This window comes from Triturus cristatus, chromosome 1_1 (assembly GCF_964204655.1).
Source record: "Triturus cristatus chromosome 1_1, aTriCri1.1, whole genome shotgun sequence".
NCBI classification, from domain to species: Eukaryota; Metazoa; Chordata; class Amphibia; order Caudata; family Salamandridae; genus Triturus; species Triturus cristatus.
Genome location: NC_140579.1, coordinates 461,026,515 through 461,046,560, shown reverse-complemented (window position 1 = coordinate 461,046,560; position 20,046 = coordinate 461,026,515).

Sequence of the window (20,046 nt, the reverse complement as noted above, 5' to 3'; positions counted from 1 at the left end):
TTCTCACCAATAGGCCAAACCCAATCCCTGCACTCCCACCTGGGAGGCAAATATACTATTGCACCTTTGGTTTTATTTAACAAAATGCAAAGACTCTATCACTTTTAAAATAAGGTTTGGGGTTTATTACATAATACTCTCTAAACAAAGGCAATCTCAGATACCAAATGCATAAGATTCAAATATATGTAGCAAATGTATAATCTAAAGGCATGAATCAATAACTGAGCAAACTATAATACTGATTAATAAACAAGCAGTAACTGATATAAGATAAGATACACTGGACGTCCTGAAAGAGATCGGAAAGATATATATATATAAATATATATATACTCAGTAGAGGATCACTCTGGATGTGCACCTCCCACACCACAAAGAAAACACCTCAAACGTTCACAGCCACTGGCTCACATCACAATGGCAATAACCACAAAACTTAATACATCACTTGTGCGTACACTGCCCACTTCTGACCGGGGGAACCACAGCCGAGGATCAGAGCTCAGCAAGCCAGGGTTCAATCCGAGATAGACACGTCTGCCCTTGCTCGGAATCCAAACTCCCGAACTCCCAGCCTGCAACCCTTAGCTTTAAACACACTAGAAGATTTGGGAAAGACCTCCTCCCACCGCCAGAGGAATTTTACCAGAACTGGCCAAGTTCCAAGCAAGCCTCCTCATGGCAGTAAGGAGCTCTCAAGTCTCTTCCTCCATTCGCACTTCTTCCAGCCTCTGTCTTGACGAAGCTCTCACAAGGCCTTCCACAGTATACTAAACAAAAACAATCGTTCAGGAAAACAGCAAGACCTTGAATGTGAATAACCCAAACAATTTGCAAGTACTGCTGTGCACGCAGCAGCAAGGCAGAGTCGGACATGAGGTCCTGTCAAAGGCAATAGTCAGCACCTATAATTCTCATCCACACAACTTACAAGCACCACTGTGCACACAGAAAAGTTTTAAGCAAGGTAAAGTCAGAAAGCAGGATGACATGAGGCCATGTCAAAGAAAGACAGCAAGATTACAGGATAGAAGAGAAGCAGATATATGCAGGCCCATCCTACATTAAGGCTACGGGAATATAACACACTAAAGTTAGTTAAAATGGTGGCAGACGGAGGTCATCATAGAGTGCCAGACTACAAGAGTGGCTCTTTCACTACATACCTCTATCATTCCATGAATACATGGCTAGTGACTAAAATATTGCAATACTGCAAGGAGAGTGCCTGAGTGCATTTATAAGTGCTTAGGTATTGGCGGAGTGATTGCATAAGCAGATGCTGCTGGATGGGTGATTGGAGAAGTGCATGGGACTGACAGGAGGATTCCTAGAGTGCATGAGTACTTAGAGGAGTGTACCAATAGTATGTAGCTGGTTAGAGAGCTGGTTAGAGATCTGCTTGGATAGTGCACAAAATATTGTAGCTGTACTTCTGTTACTCACTGTACTTGTGTTAATGGCTAGACAATTCCATAAATACATGACTAGTAGCTGGAATGATTACGGTGCTGCAAACAGAGTGCTTAGGTATTGGCGTAGTCATAGGATAAGTAGATAGTGCTGGATGGGTGATTGGGGAAGTGCATGGGACTGACAGAAGGATTCCTACCTACACTGCATGGGTACTAACTTGGTAATTAGAGGAGTGTATTAATAGTATGTATCTAGTTAGAGGTCTGCATGCACAGTGCACAGAATATTGTAGCTGTACTTGTGTTAGTGGCTACACAATTCCGTAAATACAAGAAAACTAACTGGAATGATTACAGTGCTGGAAAAAGAGTGCATGGTGGATTAATAAGTGCTTAGGTATTGGCGGAGTGATAGGTTGAGTAGATAGTGCTAGATGGGTGATTGGAGAAGTGCATGGGACTGACAGGAGGATTCCTAGACTACATGGGTACTAACTGGATATTTAGAGGAGTGTACCAATAGTTTGTACCTGGTTAGAGGTATGCATGGATAGTGCACAGAATATTGTAGCTGTACTTGTGTTAATGGCTAGGCCATTCCATAAATACATGACTGGTAACTGGAATGATTACAGTGCTGCAAACAAAGTGCATGGTGAATTTATAAGTGCTTAGGTATTGGCGGAGTGATAGGATAAGTAGATAGTGCTGGATGGGTGATTGGAGAAGTGCATGGGACTGACAGGAGGATTCCTAGACTGCATGGGTACTAACGGGGTATTTAGAAGAGTGTATCAATAGTATGTAGATGGTTAGTTGTCTGCATGGATAGTGCACAGAATATTGTAGCTGTACTTCAGTTAGTCGCTAGGCCATTCCATAACTACATGACCAGTAACTGGAATGATTACAGTGCTGCAAACAGAGTGCATGGAGAATTTATAAGTGCCTAGGTATTGGCGGAGTGATAGGATAAGTAGATAGTGCTGGATGGGTGATTGGAGAAGTGCATGGTACTGAGAGCAGTATTCCAAGACTACATGGGTACTAACTGCGTATTTAGAGGAGGGTACAAGTAGTATGTAGCTGCTTAGAGGTCTGCGTGGATAGTACACCGAATATTGTAGCTGTACTTGTGTTAGTGGCTAGACAATTCCATAAATATATGACTAGTAACTGGGATGATTACAGTGCTGTAAGCATAGTGCATGGTGGATTTATAAGTGCTTAGATATTGGCGGAGTGATAGGATAAGTAGATAGTGCTGGATGGGTGATTGGAGGAGTACATGGGACTGACAAGAGGATTCCTAGACTGCATCGGTACTAACTGGGTATTTAGAAGAGTGTATCAATAATATGTAGATGGTTAGAGGTCTGCATAGATAGTGCACTGAATATTGTATCTGTACTTCTGTTAGTTGCTAGGCAATTCCATAACTACATGACTAGTAATCGGAATAATAACAGTGCTGCAAACAGAGTGCATGGTGAATTTATAAGTGCTTAGGTATTGGCAGAGTGAATGGATAAGTAGAAAGTGCTGGATGCGTGATTGTAAAGTGCATGGGACTGACAGCAGCATTCCTAGACTACATGGGTACTAACTGGGAATTTAGAGGAGGGTACCAGTAGTATGTAGCTGGTTAGAGGTCTGCATGGATAGTACACATAATATTGTAGCTGTACTTGTGTTAGTGGCTAGACAATTACATAAATACATGACAAGTAACTGGAATGATTACAGTGCTGCAAACAGAGTGCATAACAAATGTATAAGTGCTTAGTTATTGGCAGAATGATAGGACAAGTAGACACTGCTAGATGGGTGATTGGGGAAGTGCATGGGACTGACAGGAGGATTCCTAGACTACATGGGTACTAACTGGGTATTTAGAGGAGTGTACTAATAGTATGTAGCTGCTTGAAGGTCTGCATGCATAGCGCACAGAATATTGTAGCTGTACTTGTGTTAGTGGTTAGACAATTCCATAAATACATGACTAGTAACTGGAATGAGTACAGTGCTGCAGAGTGCATGGTGAATTTATAAGTGCTTAGGTATTGGCGCAGTCATAAAATAATTAGATAGTGCTGGATGGGTGATTGGGGAAGTGCATGGAACTGACAGAAGGATTCCTACCTACACTGCATGGGTACTAACTGGGTAATTAGAGAAGTGTGTTAATAGTATGTGTCTAGTTAGAGGTCTGCATGCATAGTGCACAGAATATTGTAGCTGTACTTGTGTTAGTGTCTATACAATTCCATAAATACACGACTAAAACCTGGAATGATTACAGTGCTGCAAACAGAGTGCATGGTGAATTTATAAGTGCTTAGGTATTGGCGGAGTGAATGGATAAGTAGATAGTGCTGGATGCGTGATTGTTAAGTGCATGGGATTGACAGCAGCATTCATAGACTACATGGGTACTAACAGGGTATTTAAAGGAGGGTACCAGTAGTATGTAGCTGGTTAGAGGTCTGCATGCATAGTACACAGAGTATTGTAGCTGCACTTGTGTAAGTGGCTAGACAATTCCATAAATACATGACTAGTAACTGGAATGATTACAGTGCTGAAAACAGAGTGCATAATGAATTTATACGTGCTTAGGTATTGGCGCAGTCATAGGATAAATAGATAGTGCTGGATGGGTGATTGGGGAAGTGCATGGGACTGACAGAAGGATTCCTACCTACACTGCATAGGTACTAACTGGGTAATTAGAGGAGTTTATTAATAGTATGTATCTAGTCAGAGGTCTGCATGCATAGTGCATAGAATATTGTAGCTGTGCTTGTGTTAGTGGTTAAACAATTTCATAAATAGAAGACTACTAACTGGAATGATTACAGTGCTGGAAACAGGGTGCATGGTGAATTTATAAGTGCTTAGGTATTGGCAGAGTGATAGGACAAGTAGATAGTGCTAGATGGGTGATTGGAGAAGTGCATGGGACTGACAGGAGGATTCCTAGACTACATGTGTACTAACTGGGTATTTAGAGGAGTGTACTAATAGTATGTAGCTGCTTGGAGGTCTGCATGCATAGTGCACAGAATATTGTAGCTGTACTTGTGTTAGTGGTTCGACAATTACATACATTGATGACTAGTAACTGGAATGAGTACAGTGCTGCAAACAGAGTGCATGGTGAATTTGTAGGTGCTTAGTTATTGGCGCAGTCATAAGTTAAGTAGATAGTGCTGGATGAGTGATTGGGGAAGTGCATGGGACTGACAGAAGGATTCCTACCTATACTGCATGGGTACTAACTGGGTAATTAGAGAAGTGTATTAATAGTATGTATCTAGTTAGAGGTCTGCATGCATAGGGCACAGAATATTGTAGCTGTACTTGTGTTAGTGGCTAAACAATTCCATAAATACACGACGACTACCTGGAATGATTACAGTGCTGCAAACAGAGTGCATAGTGAATTTATAAGTGCTTTGGTATTGACAGAGTGATAGGATAAGTAGATAGTGCTAGATGAGTGATGGGAGAAGTGCATGGGACTGACAGGAGGATTCCTAGACTGCATAGGTACTAACTGGGTATTTAGAAGAGTGTATCAATAGTATGTAGTTGGTTAGTTGTCTGCATGGATAGTGCACAGAATATTGTAGCTGTACTTCTATTAGTCGCGAGGCCATTCCATAACTACATGACTAGTAACTGGAATGATTACAGTGCTGCAAACAGAGTGCAAGGTGAATGTATAAGTGCTTAGGTATTGGCGGAGTGAATGGATAAGTAGATAGTGCTGGATGCGTATTTGTAAAGTGCATGGGACTGACAGCAGCATTCCTAGACTACTTGGGTACTAACTGGGTATTTTCAGGAGTGTATCAATAGTATGTAGTTACTTAGAGGTCTGCATGGATAGTGCACAGAATATTGTAGCTGTACCTATGTTAGTGGCTTGACAATTCCATAAATATTTGACTATTAACTGGAATGATTACAGTGCTGCAAGCATAGTGCCTGGTGGATTTATAAGTGTTTAGGTATTGGCGGAGTGATAGGATAAGTAGATAGTGCTGAATGGGTGATTGGAGAAGTGCATGGGACTGACAGGAGGATTCCAAGACTGCATAGGTACTAACTGGTTATTTAGAAGAGTGTATCAATAGTCTGTGGATGGTTAGAGTTCTGCATGGATAGTGCACAGAATACTGTATCTGTACTTCTGTTAGTCACTAGGCCATTCCATAACTGCATGACTAGTTGCTGGAATGACCACAGTGCTGCAAACAGAGTGCATGGTAAATTTATAAGTGCTTAGGTATTGGAGGAGTAATAGGATAAGTAGATAGTGCTGGATGGGTAATTGGTGAAGTGCATGGGACCGACACCTCCATTCCTAGACTACATGGGTACTAACTGGGTATTTAGAGGAGTGTATCAATAGTATGTAGCTGCTTAGAGGTCTGCATGGATAGTGCACAGAATACTGTAGCTGTACTTGTGTTAGTGGCTAGACAATTCCATAAATATATGACTAGTAACTGGAATGATTACAGTGCTGCAAACAGAGTGCATGGTGAATTTATAAATGCTTAGGTATTGGCGGAGTGAATGGGTAAGTAGATAGTGCTGGATGCGTCATTGGTAAAGTGCATGGGACTGACAGCAGCATTCCTGGACTACATGGGTACTAACTTGGTATTTTGAGGAGTGTATCAATAGTATGCAGCTGGTTAGAGGTCTGCATGAATAGTGCACAGAATATTGTATCTGTACTTCTGTTAGTCGCTAGGCCATTCCATTACTACATGACTAGTAACTGGAATGATTACAGTGCTGCAAACAGAGTGCATGGTGAATTTATAAGTGCTTAGGTATTGGCGGAGTGATAGGATAAGTAGATAGTGCCGGATGGGTGATTGGAGAAGTGCATGGGACTGACAGGAGGATTCCTAGACTGCATAGGTACTAACTGGGTATTTGGAAGAGTGTATCAATAGTATGTAGATGGTTAGATGTCTGCATGGAAAGTGCACAGAATATTGTAGCTGTATATCTGTTAATCGCTAGACCATTCCATAACTACATGACTAGTAACTGGAATGATTACAGTGCTGCAAACATTGTGCATGGTGAATTCATAAGTGCTTAGGTATCGGCGGAGTGATAGGATAAGTAGATAGTGCTGGATGGGTGATTGGAGAAGTGCATGTGACTGACAGCAGCAATCCTATACTACATGGGTACTAACTGGGTATTTAGAGGAGTGTATCAATAGTATGTAGAGGGTTAGTTGTCTGCATGGATAGTGCAAAGAATATTGTAGCTGTACTTCTGTTAGTCGCTAGGCCATTCCATAACTACATGACTAGTAACTGGAATGATTACAGTGCTGCAAACAGAGTGCATTGGGAATTATAAGTGCCTAGGTATTGGCGGAGTGATAGGATAAATAGATAGTGCTGGATGGGTGATTGGAAAAGTGCATGGGACTGACAGGAGGATTCCTAGACTGCATAGGTACTAACTGGGTATTTAGAGGAGTGTACCAATAGTGTGTAGCTGGTTAGAGGTCTGCATGGATAGTTCACAGAATATTGTAGCTGTACTTGTGTTAGTGGCTAAACAATTCCATAAATACATGACTTGTAATAGGAATGATTACAGTGCTGCAAACAGAGTGAATGATGAGTTTATAAGTGCTTAGATATTGGCAGAGTGATAGGATAAGTAGATAGTACTGGATGGGTGATAAAAGAAGTGCATGGGACAGACAAGAGGATTCCTAGACTGCATAGGTAATAACTGGGCATTTAGAAGAGTGTATCAATAGCATGTAGATGGTTAGAGGTCTGCATGGATAGTGCACAGAATATTGTAGCTGTACTTGTGTTAGTGGCTAGGCCATTCCATAACTACATGACTAGAAACTGGAATAATTACAGTGCTGCAAACAGAGTGCATGGTTAATTTATAAGTGCTTAGATATTGGTGGAGCGATAGGATAAGTAGATAGTGCTCGATGGGTGATTGGAGAAGTGCATGAAACAGACAGGAGGACTCCTAGACTGCATAGGTACTAACTGAGTATTTAGAAGAATGTATCAATAGTATGTAGCTGGTTAGAGGTCTGTATGCATAGTGCACAGAATATTGTAGTTGTACTACTGTTACTGGCCAGGCCATTCCATAACTACATGACTAGTTACTGGAATAATTACAGTGCTGCAAACAGAGTGCATGGTGGATTTATAAGTGCTTAGGTATTAGTGCACTGAATGAATAAGTGTATGGTGCTGGATGGGTGAGTGGAGAAATGTATGAGTACTAAGAGGACAATGCCTGCTCTGCGAGCAGAGTACTTATGGGATTAAAGTACTGCATGAATCTCTGCTGCTACTTTACCTTTTCACAACTACTTTTAATATTACACCTTGCCAAATACAAAGCAGGAACCATTCACATTTCTCTGCTATAAGTCTCACCATATTACTGAAAAATATAAATGGATTTCTCTCTACCACAACATTATCTACACCTCATACATTCACAGAACAATCTTCAAATTTAAACCAAACACCAGAAATGATGTCGCATATTTCAACTGTACCTCTTTAGAGTTATAAAACTAGTCTCATCACTAATATCTTAACTCAACATATGCATTTCCAATTTGAAATCAACACCTAAATTATGTGGTCTACTACTAATGTACATATCCACACACTGAAACAAACTGCCATAATCAGCAATGCCTATTCCAAAACACACATAATACTATACAGAATTTATATTAAACATTTAAATACATTACAAAAAACTGCAATAACCATTTCTTCATTACAAAATATATCTCAAACTTCAAATTTCTTGATTTATATTTTATCTTTAAAAACAAAGGCACCACATAGTACACCTCACAAATTGATAACTCACCTTTCAAATTGATTTGTAGACTATGAAGTATCAGAATCTCAGACCAGATTTTCCTATGCACACAATTAATATAATGCACTGCTCTTAGCAAAATCAAAAAATGGCAAAGTTTCCCTCTCTTTCTCCACACATATAAATGTAAATAACAAATCACATTGCTTTCCAGATTAATTCAAATTCTAAAACACATTTCTATTGGTTACACATATCAACCCTTGCCAACTGATCTCTAAGTGAACCCAAATTGCTTGTGGAATTTTCTTGAGTCGCGCCTGCACCGTGCACAGTACGTGATGGAACCGCGAATCCATACGAGAGATCCAAAATATATTACAAATAATGTTACCACTTTTTTTTTGTAACACATCACTTCTAACCATAGTACTGACTTGGGAAATCTCACTGCAATAACATATTACTTTAATATTTATAACAAATACACATTTTAATGCCACAGATAACTTTCAACCCTACCCCCATTCTGCTTAATGCCTGTTTCCATAGTAACAGTTCATGGAACACACAATGTTGCAGATACAAACAACAAGTGTGCTTGACTTTCCAAAATATCAGCTTATCCTATCAAATGTACCTTTCCAACATTTGTTACTAACCAATAAGAAACATGCTTTTTAAAGACAGAAACATGCACCCTATTTTTCACTCTATAATGTTCTTAAAAAGCCAATCATTTCTCTTCTTTTTTTAAAACTGCATCTTATCCACCATTTTAGATACCTCTTATTCTACCAACTGCCTACTTCAGCTACAGACATCTTTTCAGTAAATCCAGATTTCCCTTCAAGATGCTTACAATGTGGATTGTGGGACACAGCTATGTTTTCTTGTGTAAAAGGTATGCTGAGCACAGAGGTATTGACAAAGATCTAGCTTTGCAAAATGTGGACATCAAATGGATTGGACAAAGAGGATTAAAGTGGCACCAATTGAAACCTTTTTACATCTCCAACCCCCTGACCTCATGACTGTGCACTGTGGTGGCAATGACCTAGGCACATTGACTGGGGTAGGTCTGGAATGCTAATGAAGGACACCTTTGCAGAATTGAAGTTGCTTTCCGACCAAACTGCCTTTTTATACTCTAACATATGCCAAAGACAGAAATGGAACTGGTCCAATCAATTTTGTTCTCAGATTGAGAAAGCTAAAAAAAAAATCAATAAAGCTGTTTCTGCTTATCTCAGAGACCATAGGATGGGCTCCATATACAACAACAATCTGCGTTTAAATATGGATGGCATCTACAGGAGTGATGGTGTACATTTCACAGATAAGGGAAACAGAGTTCTTCTCAACAACCTACGACTCTGCATCGGCACTTACATGTAGCTACAAAAATCTCCCAATAAACACAAGGGCTCTTTTTAGAGCCACCCAACAACCCAAAATATAAGTTCATTTTTGAAAAAATATTGATATTTTTTTCTTGCTTGGAGTCTCGCCCAGTGCGACTTAAAGCTGCGCACCCATCGTGTTCACACAGGGGGGCCGCACTGAGAGCCGCGCACCCATTGCGTTTATACAGGGGGCCGCACTGAGAGCCGCGCACCCATCGCATTCACACAGGGGCCCACGCTGAGAACCCCGCACCCTTCGTGTTCACACTGGGGGCCGTGCAGAGACCCGCGCTAGGGTCGCGACTCCAATTTTTTCACTAATTTACATTCGCCTCAGGGACCCCATCCCCCGAGGCATGTCCACTTACATGTAGCTGCAAAAACCTCCCAATAAACACAAGGGCTCTTTTTAGAGCCACCTAACAACCCAAAATATAATTCAGTTTTTGAAAAAATATTTAGATTTTTTTCTTGCTTGGAGTCTCGCAGCCAGTGCGACTTAAAGCTGTGCACCCATCGTGTTCACACAGGGGGGCCGCGCTGAGAGCCGCACACCCATTGCGTTTACACAGGGGGCCGCACTGAGAGCCGTGCACCCATTGCGTTCACACAGGGGCCCGCGCTGAGAACCCCGCACCCTTTGTGTTCACACTGGGGGCCGTGCAGAGACCCGCGCTAGGGTCGCGACTCCAATGTTTTCACTAATTTACATTTGCCTCAGAGACCCCATCCCCCGAGGCATGTCCACTTCTTCTTATCCGTTGGGGACTGTGTGGGGGAGCCCCAATGCCCCGACGGTCCCTGCCGTCTCCCCGTCTCCTGCGGAATTGCTTTGGGGGGCCTTGGAGGCCCCCACACATTTAAAAAAAAGCCCCGGGGGTGACAGTCCCTGGGGCAGCGGGAGGTCCGTGTGCCCTCCCGCACATCATTTCAACCAATCCCTGGGTGTTGGCAGTCCCCGGGGCTGCAGGGTCCCCCGAAGGCCCACACATATATTTTTTGCAAATGCCCCCATAAACCTGGCCCACCCGGGGACCTCAATTAAATGAAGCACGGGAGTCTGTGCTTCATTTTTTTTAAAGATTTTGGCGGGATTCGCGACCCCAGCGCGATTGTCGCCGATTTAAAAAAAAAAATGATTTTTTGGCCCTGGGGGTCCTTGTGGGACCCCCTGAGCAAGCCTAGGGGTCAGGGTATGTCTACCCTGCCCCCTTGTCTTTTGTTTCACCTTTGTTCTACCGAGTCACAAGATAGCTGCTAACACTTCCTGGTTTGGAGTGTTGGCAGCCAATTAAAATGGAGCTCGTGGTCGGGAGGGTTCGCGGATCCACCGCGGCCATAGATATCAATATTTTTATTTTTGGAATTTCTCATAAACTACTAAACGGATTTACACCATTTTACAAAAGGTCACTTTCTGAACCAAGCACTACCTTTTCGCCAAATTTGGGGTAATTTCGTTCAGCAGTTCGGGCTGTAGCCTTGCCTAAAGTTTCCTATGGGAAATGGATTTTTTGACTCTTATTTTGGGATTTTTCTCAGCAACTACTGAACGGATTTACACCATTTAAAAAAAAAGGTCGCTTTCTGAACCAAGCACTATCGTTTTGCTAAATTTGGGGTAATTCCGATCAGCAGTTCGGGCTGTAGCCCGTCCCAAAATTTCCTATGGAAATAAACATGGAACACACAATGTTGCAGATACAAACAACAAGTGTGCTTGACTTTCCAAAATATCAGCTTATCCTATCAAATGTACCTTTCCAACATTTGTTACTAACCAATAAGAAACATGCTTTTTAAAGACAGAAACATGCACCCTATTTTTCACTCTATAATGTTCTTAAAAAGCCAATCATTTCTCTTCTTTTTTTAAAACTGCATCTTATCCACCATTTTAGATACCTCTTATTCTACCAACTGCCTACTTCAGCTACAGACATCTTTTCAGTACATCCAGATTTCCCTTCAAGATGCTTACAGTGTGGATTGTTGGACACAGCTATGTTTTCTGGTGTAAAAGGTAGGCTGAGCACAGAGGTATTGACAAAGATCTAGCTTTGCAAAATGTGGACATCAAATGGATTGGACAAAGAGGATTAAAGTGGCACCAATTGAAACCTTTTTACATCTCCAACCCCCTGACCTCATGACTGTGCACTGTGGTGGCAATGACCTAGGCACATTGACTGGGGTAGGTCTGGAATGCTAATGAAGGACACCTTTGCAGAATTGATGTTGCTTTCCGACCAAACTGCCTTTTTATACTCTAACATATGCCAAAGACAGAAATGGAACTGGTCCAATCAATTTTGTTCTCAGATTGAGAAAGCTAGAAAAAATTTCAATAAAGCTGTTTCTGCTTATCTCAGAGACCATAGGATGGGCTCCATATACAACAACAATCTGCGTTTAAATATGGATGGCATCTACAGGAGTGATGGTGTACATTTCACAGATAAGGGAAACAGAGTTCTTCTCAACAACCTACGACTCTGCATCGGCACTTACATGTAGCTACAAAAATCTCCCAATAAACACAAGGGCTCTTTTTAGAGCCACCCAACAACCCAAAATATAATTTTGTTTTTGAAAAAATATTTATATTTTTTTCTTGCTTGGAGTCTCGCACCCAGTGCGACTTAAAGCTGCGCACCCATCGTGTTCACACAGCAGTTTATGCCACTCTGTTACTTCTCTTTCCTTATGTCTCTTCTTCTGCTGCTGACTGTCCTGTCGTACGCTGTCGGTGAAGGGAACTGCACCCCGTTAGACTATGAGTAACCCAGGGGAAAGACATACTGACCCTTACTCGAACACAAGGGCGCATTCACCCTGACCTTTGTATTAAAACTTGGGTACAGATACACTGACTCTTTCATGAACACTGAGGCGCATGCACACTGACTCTTGTACGAACACTGAGGCGCATGCACACTGACCCTAGCAGGAACACTGAGGCGCATGCACACTGACCCTAGCAGGAGCACTGAGGCGCATGCACTCTGATCCTTGCAAAAACACTGAGGCGCAGGCACACTGACCATGGCACTAAGCATCGGCACCCTCCCCAACACAAAGGGTTTACGAAACAGCTCTCTGCGCGCCGAACTATCAGGGCCCTTGGACGCGAAACACAGGGCTTGTTTTATTGACATCAGACCGATGAAACCCTGCATCGGCCCTGGAGGAGTATGCATACCGACGGCTGCAACAAGCACATTATCCCATTGAGCTGTCCCACCTCACTCTGAACCAGTGGCCAACAGGTTGCATGGCCGGCAGCAGCAGGCACATGAACCCCCTGTGATGTTTTCCTAGCAGGTATTTTACCGGTCGCTGAACACATTCAGAGCCATTCTTCGCCTGCCGAGCACCGATCTCACCCAGGCGCCCCCACCGGCCCCTGCTGGGCCCTTCATCTTTCTGCCGGATTTCCATGAAAACACAGGATCTCTCACAGTGTTGGATTAACCATAAAGAACAGAATTGAAGACAAAAGATGCTGTTAATCCGAGGCACATGTTGGGCCTCCAGGGGTTTACCGGATTGAGTACACGAATGGGGGGGGGGCTCCGTGGGTCGCAGGACTTGGCAGGGTGGGGCGGATGGACTGGGCATGGTGGGCAGAGGGCACAGTGCCAGCAGAGGTTAGGGTGCCAACCGAGCTGCTGGCTCAAGAAATCAGGATAGCTCGAGGGTTTTGTGCCCACTGCAGGGGTCTGAGGATCACCTGCAAGCATCGCCTCTGGAATTATGTGAATGGGCGGGCGCGTTGTTTTACGCATAATTATGAATCTACCCCATTTGCCACATAATACATAATTTGCTGCAAAATCTGCAGATTTTTGCACAAAAATATGTTGTTTCTAGCTCAATCGGTTCAAATGTTACTAAAATTGGAGCAACATGTGCCAGTGAAAGGTCCTTTGCAAAGGTCTATGGGTCACTTTTCTGCTGCTTGTTGCTATGTTCGGGTGTTAAACTGAGGTGCAACCTATGCCCAGACAGTGTTAACAAGTGCAATAATTACAAAATAATGAACTAATTCTAACGGAAAACCTGCTGCATTACGCTGTATAATTTGCCTTTTCTTGAAGCATAATTTAATCAATCCTGACTCATAATTCGGCCCTCTCCTGCCACATAATTCCAGTGGTTACATGTTTATATCCCAGGATAACAAACTGAGCATTTAGTTTATTCGAGATCGATGAACGGAGAGACATTAACTTGGTTATTAGTAGCGCCTGCTGGTAAAGCGCCAAGAGGCGCTTTAGTATGTGCACTGATGGTAAATATAGCTTTGTGCTGTTTCTCGCGCACTCTCTCATTTTGCTTTTCTCGTTCCCGTCTTTCTAATCCATTGTCTCTTCATCACTTCATCTTCCTTTCTGTCCCCTCTCACTGTCTCTTCCTCCTCGCTCTCTCCAGCTGCCTGTGCCTCCGTCTTGTCTCTCGCCTTCTGTTCTCTCTCTCTTTTTTGCCTCTCTCACTCCTTCTCTCTAGTGAGAAGAGACACCTGGTCATTCACTGGTTCATTATCGTCCATTAATGGCCTCGGAGCCAGGTTTATTGTGAAATAACAACCCATAATGCAAAAGATCACCAGAACATGGAAATGCATTTATTGGACCATAAGACATGCGTTACTCGTGTTTTTTAAAAAATATTTCATGGTTTATTTGGAACGGCATGAAACATTTTTTTTCCCTGCAAAATAAGAAATATTTATTGACATAGCAAATTGAATACTGCAATGAACTGTTTGTATCACTACCCCAAAAAACCTATGGCGTTTTCATGAAAATGTTTTATTTTTTTGTTTAAAAAGAGTTGTTTGCAGGAGTGATAACTTTTACTCTTTCTATGGTCAGCTAACAAGACTCGCTGATTATTCCGTTTTCATTGTTCAAAGAAATTGTCAAATGACTGAGAAGCATATCACACCGAGAACCTCATAGGCATGGCCACTGGAATTATGTGGCAGGAGAGGTCCAAATTATGCAGCAGGGTTGAGTAAATTATGTGGCAAGAAAAGGAAAATTATGCAGCATAATGCAGCACATTCTGTGATGGTAATACTTTATTATTTTGCCATTTGACATGGAAACACATTCTTTGTGTTAATTCTGTTTTTATTAGGGTAGTTCAGTTGTATATAATTATATAATGTTTTCTTGGTTATATATAGGGTTACAAAAAAGGTTATAACACTTTTTTATTATAACTTTTCAACATGCTGCACAACAATCACAATGCTGTACAACACAGCTTAAAGATATTAACAAAAGCAATAGCTCTGTCTAAACACTTATAGGGTCCGAAAGGCGAGACCTATTGGCTATGCCAATGCTTGTTTCATCGGCCCCACTTTTTATATATATTTATATATATATACACACACACACACATACATATATACATATTCACTGAAAAAACCATGGGTTTCACACACGTTATAGTTAGGAATTAGCATTTAAAAAACCTTAGAAATTCAATGAAAAAACCAAAGGTTTCACACATGTTATAGTTAGCTGGACATTTCACTCGTAAAAAAACAATGAAATTCCCCCGTTATAGTTAGTTCAGATAACTATAACTCACGCGACCGTAATCCTCTGCTGATGCTAATACTGTATTTAGACACTTATTTGCCCATGTCTTCTTCCATTAAATGTTAGCTATACATATATTACAAATATTTTTTTTTCATAAAGACACATATGTCATCAGCAGAGGATTACGGTCGCGTGAGTTATAGTTGCCTACAGTAACTATAACGGGGGAATTTCATTGGTTTTTTATCAGTAAAATGTCCAGCTAACTATAACATGTGTGAAACCTATGGTTTTTTCAGTGAATTTGCAAGGTTTTTTAAATGCTAATTCCTAACTATAACGTGTGTGAAACCTATGGTTTTTTCAGTGAATTTGTACGGTTTTTTAAATGCTAAGTTACTTTACGCCATTTGTGGCGTGCGCGCCCACTTAACGCAGTGTTATATTTGGTCTTTCATTAGAGATTATTGCAAATTTTGTTATGTGATCATTAAATGTTTTACTTACAGAGGGTTCTACATTCTCTTCCACTTCTTCCTCATTTACTGTGTCCTTTTCTGCACTGTCTTGTTCAGGACCAAAGTAACAAAACTGAATTTCATCAACAACTTTCTCTACATCTGATACCGATCCACGGAACAGAGCCCTATTCAATTCATCTAACTTTATTGCTGGACTTTTAGCAAAATACAACCGTCTCACAAACTTTCTCATTTCAGTATGATGAACAGCCAGCATCCTAAAATGATGGAAAACACTATTACACACTTTTCTAGATAGACAAGCCAGAGAATGACCCTGCAAACCAGTATTCTCTCTCACTCTGCATGGATCTAGACTTTGAAGCACCTTAATCTTCTGTTTTACACTTTTTTTACTATATTCTCTTAGAAACTCACGAAATTTATCAATAGATTCCTGACGCACAGTGCAAATACTACTACAATTTCAAGTGTACACTGGGGCTTTAGGATGTCTCCCCATAGCCTCATCCGCCATCACTTGTACCTCATCTCTTGGAACCATTATCTCCTTCTCCATTATGCAACCATTTTTCACTTCATAAGCACGACCTCTGGTGTCAACTGCATGCAGCAAACTATTACTTTGAAAATAACTCTCTTCATTAAAAAAAGGTTCACTACTTGAACTATGTATCCATTCTCCTAAAAACACTTTACAAAAGTTTGTTCTGTTCACTACTCTTTTCCTTTTGCTTTGTGATTTCAGTACATTAACCATTTTATCTAATGTACGCATCCTATTCAAAATTAAAATGAATAGTTTCCTTTTTAATTCTAATGCCTTTGCTGCAATGGCTTCAATTTCTTTTTTTCTCTTGTAATATTTTGCCTTTTGCTTATATTTCTTCACATCCTTTATCAAATTGGACATAACTCTTCTCTGAAACATTTTTCTACGTATCTCTTTAAACGCTGTGTTTCTGTTTAAGTTAATCTTTTTTGTTGCAGAAGGTATATTTGCATTAACTAAATTCTCAATTTCTTCCTGTTCTTTTCTATTGAAAACATTCTTTCCAGTACAGACATTTTGTACATTTTTCCTTTTTTGAAGATGTTCTTTAAAAAATCTTTTGTCTGCTTACCAGAAGATTTTTCTCTTTTTCCCGACATGAGCATCTCCAACTAACTTAGGTCCTCCAGTTGTCTTCAATTTTTTTTTGTGGTCTTTCTTTAGTCTGGATTTTGTAGGCATCTTAAATTTTGTTCACTGCTCTTCAGCCATACCTGAAAAAAACTAAAAAAAAATTCCTTTATTCTATTTAAATATATTACTACATTTTTTATGATCTTTTCAAATCTTAAAATACTATAAACCCCTTTCCTATAAATGAAAATCACAATTACACCTTCACAAATTAAATATCTAAAAACAATTCCTGTGTGCACACAGTGTCATGCTTTGAAATTAGGCAGAAAACGAAATTTCTTTGCCAATTGCAAAGCATACTTTCTACTTCTTTTTTGGCAAGTGATAAGTACTTTTACAGTCTGACACATTATGAATCCACTTTTTAGATTCTTAAAAAAGCACATGTCCAAACAACATTTTCAGACCAGCAACATGTGTAACCTGGGTGACTGACTACACTCCAGCAAGGGCAACCAGCCTTAGTGATGCAGAATGTATTTGCATTACTGACTGCAACCTCAAACCCCACTCGGTTGTGAATACTGTGCATGATTCCACAGGATAAGCAGCTGGTTGTGTGCTAAGAGTCTGCTTCTGCATAAAAAAATAACACCCCCTTTCCATCTAATGCAAATGTAAAATCACCAGAGCAATACCAAACAGCTTTCTCTGACCAGCAACATGTGTAACCTGGGTGACTGACTACACTCCAGCAAGGGCAACCAGCGTTAGTGATGCTGAATATATTTGCATTACTAAGTGCAACCTCAAACCCCACTCGGTTGTGAATACTGTGCATGATTCCACAGGATAAGCAGCTGGGTGTGTGCTAAGAGTCTGCTTCTGCATACAAAAATTAACACCCCCTTTCCATCTAATGCAAATGTAAAATCACCAGAGCAATACCAAACAGCTTTCTCTGACCAGCAACATGTGTAACCTGGGTGACTGACTACACTCCAGCAAGGGCAACCAGCGTTAGTGATGCTGAATATATTTGCATTACTAAGTGCAACCTCAAACCCCACTCGGTTGTGAATACTGTGCATGATTCCACAGGATAAGCAGCTGGCTGTGTGCTAAGAGTCTGCTTCTGCACACAAAAAATACCTCCCCCTTTCCATCTAATGCAAATGTAAAATCACCAGAGCAATACGCAATAAATCTCTGCCTGTAATTCCTATTTACACACAGAGTCATGTTTACACATTAGTCACAAAACGAAATTTCTTTGCCAATTTGAAAGCACACTTACTACTCTTATTTTTGGCAAGTGATAAACACTTTTACAGACTGACACATTATGAATCCACTTTTCAGATTCTGATAAAAGCACATGTCCAAACAGCTTTTTGAGACCGGCACCATGTGTAACCTGGGTGACTAACTACACTCCAGCAAGGGCAACCAGCCTTAGTGATGCTGAATGTATTTGCATTACTGACTGAAACCTCAAACCCCACTCGGTTGTGAATACTGTGCATGATTCCACAGGATAAGCAGCTGGCTGTGTGCTAAGAGTCTGCTTCTGCACAAAAAAATACCTCCCCCTTTCCATCTAATGCAAATGTAAAATCACCAGAGCAATACGCAATAAATCTCTGCCTGTAATTCCTATTTACACACAGAGTCATGTTTTCAAATTAGTCACAAAACGAAATTTCTTTGCCAATTTGAAAGCACACTTACTACTCTTATTTTTGGCAAGTGATAAACACTTTTACAGACTGACACATTATGAATCCACTTTTCAGATTCTGATAAAAGCACATGTCCAAACAGCTTTTTGAGACCAGCACCATGTGTAACCTGGGTGACTAACTACACTCCAGCAAGGGCAACCAGCCTTAGTGATGCTGAATGTATTTGCATTACTGACTGAAACCTCAAACCCCACTCGGTTGTGAATACTGTGCATGATTCCACAGGATAAGCAGCTGGGTGTGTGCTAAGAGTCTGCTTCTGCACAAAAAAATGGCTCCCCCTTGACATCATATGCAAATGTAAAATCACCAGAGCAATACGCAATAAATCTCTGCCTGTAATTCCTATTTGCACACAGAGTCATGTTTTCATATTAGTCACAAAACGAAATTTCTTTGCCAATTTGAAAGCACACTTACTACTCTTTTTTTTGGCAAGTGATAAGTACTTTTACAGTCTGACACATTTTGAATCCACTTTTCAGATTCTTAAAAAAGCACATGTCCAAACAGCTTTTTCAGACCAGCAACATGTGTAACCTGGGTGACTGACTACACTCCAGCAAGGGCAACCAGCCTTAGTGATGCAGAATGTATTTGCATTACTGACTGCAACCTCAAACCCCACTCGGTTGTGAATACTGTGCATGATTCCACAGGATAAGCAGCTGGGTGTGTGCTAAGAGTCTGCTTCTGCACAAAAAAATGGCTCCCCCTTTCCATCTAATGCAAATGTAAAATCACCAGAGCAATACGCAATAAATCTCAGCCTGTAATTCCTATTTACACACAGAGTCATGTTTTCACATTAGTCACAAAACGAAATTTCTTTGCCAATTTGAAAGCACACTTACTACTCTTATTTTTGGCAAGTGATAAACACTTTTACAGACTGACACATCATGAATCCACTTTTCAGATTCTGATAAAAGCACATGTCCAAACTGCTTTTTCAGACTAGCACCATGTGTAACCTGGGTGACTGACTACACTCCAGCAAGGGCAACCAGCCTTAGTGATGCTGAATGTATTTGCATTACTGACTGAAACCTCAAACCCCACTCGGTTGTGAATACTATCCATGATTCCACAGGATAAGCAGCTGGCTGTGTGCTAAGAGTCTGCTTCTGCATAAAAAAATACCTCCCCCTTTCCATCTAATGTAAATGTAAAATCACCAGAGCAATATCAAACAGCTTTCTGAGACCAACAACATGTGTAACCTGGGTGACTCACTACACTCCAGCAAGGGCAACCAGCCTTACTGATGCTGAATGTATTTGCATTACTGAGTGCAACCTCAAACCCTTAAAGTATTCCTTATTTTTACCAGTACACCTTAATTTATCGTGAAAACATAGTCCAAATTATTTTACATGTTCCTCACATTTAAATTTCTCCCAAAACAGAAAATAATAAACACAACTTCAACAAAAGGAAT